The following is a 1624-nucleotide window of genomic DNA, read 5'->3' as shown; positions in this document are numbered from 1 at the left end:
CCCTTTTAAAAGAAGAGTAAAGGTTTCATGCCATTTGGGCATAAGTGTAAAAAATTTAAAGACAGTGTTCAGTAGTTAAAAAAAGTTTTTAAAAAAAACCATTCCTGGGGTACAAAATAGTGATGTGGAAAAAAATACTTTACATGAGGTGTTTCAGTGGTGATTTCTTTATGTGTGATTTCTCTTGAGTGTATGCGTGCGTGTGCGGGAGGGGGCCCTTTCCTGGACATTTTTTCTCGCATGTTTTCGCCACCGTAGAGATCCTCTCGTTGGTAAGGCCTTAAGGCTGATGAATCCCTCCAAATGGTTTTTACAAGGCTTCCCCTCTGAGAATTTACTCCCCCAAAGAAAGATTGGGGGAAGGAATGAAGTGAAATGCAGATTACATTTATGACACAATTGGTCATATGTTTTGCGTTTTCCTAATGTTCGCAACCCTCCAAATCCTGATAACTTTATATAACCTGAAAGATATTGCTGATATTCTGTATTCTGTGGTTAACCTTACTTGACCTGGGGCCCTTGTGCCACGGCTACAGTTAGTCCGGCCAGCTATCACAAGAAGACAGAATTTATTGTTCTATATATTTTGAACAATACAGACTCGCTCGATCCGTACTTTCTGCAAGTTATTATACGGAGATCCTTCATATGAATATTATATAGAATAAAAAAAGTTTGATAGTTTTAAAAAATTATACTGAGGCTAGTCCAGCATATAAAGCTCCTTAAATTATTTTCAAGATATGATATACTTAATAAGCAGGCTCAATTCCCGGAGTTATCGCCCTTATGGGCCCAGTCTGGGCGAACTATCCGGGGGAAATTAAACTTTTGTGGGCATTAAAGGCCCATAGCGTATGGTCGTTTGAAAAAAGTTATTGTAATTGTGGACAGCTGTAATATGAAAAGTTTTTTGAAGCCAGGCACGAAGATTTTCGAGCGACATTCCTGGGTTTTTTACGTATATGTGTACAAGCTGAAAATTTGCGCTCGTGTGAAAGGAAGTATGCAATACGTGTCTACAGATTTACGTTGTAGGAAAGTAAAACGGAAATTTGCCTCGTTTGTGGTACAATTTTGTTCAGATTTTTTTTTTCATTGTACATACGATGATCACATTTAGCAACTTGGGTTTTTATCAGTGTGAAAAGGTGCATTCAAAAGACCTATGGACGATTCCATTTATTCCATGCCTGTAGAAAGAGGCCCAGTTTAGCAGGAAGTTTTAGAGATTGTTTTCAGAGGTTCATCATCTAGAATCCTTTATGGGGGGTCCTGAGAAGGCCCCGATGTGAAACATGTTCTGTTTTTCTTTTATAATGGCATATTGCTTGATACTAGTAAGACAGCCTGTTTTTTAGTTTCGTTAAAATGTCCCAAGGGTAACCTAGATTACGTCTGGTTTAAAATAAGTCAGTGGGAAACAAAATATACCAATCCACGGGCAAAAACGCCCGCACAAGGCCCCTTGCCCCACTGCCTGTTATCCCAAACGGCATATTTGAAATAACGTAACTTTCACGCTCCTGCATCTACGATTTTGATGACCAGGTTCTAAGTTCTCGCGGTCACTATCTTTAGCCATAAAATAGACTTAGCTTACAAAAACGAGAAGTCTGGT

The 1624-nt window shown here is 38.9% G+C and overlaps 1 pseudogene; it reads left to right on the top strand.

Moving 5' to 3' along the window:
* Nucleotides 1–1624, top strand: part of LOC119591076 — a 13154-nt pseudogene that overhangs the window by 4855 nt on the left and 6675 nt on the right.

Source organism: Penaeus monodon, chromosome 28 (assembly GCF_015228065.2).
Source record: "Penaeus monodon isolate SGIC_2016 chromosome 28, NSTDA_Pmon_1, whole genome shotgun sequence".
Taxonomy (NCBI): Eukaryota; Metazoa; Arthropoda; class Malacostraca; order Decapoda; family Penaeidae; genus Penaeus; species Penaeus monodon.
The sequence above is the reverse complement of the archived record's forward strand: the minus strand, read 5'-3'. Positions and strand labels throughout refer to the sequence as shown.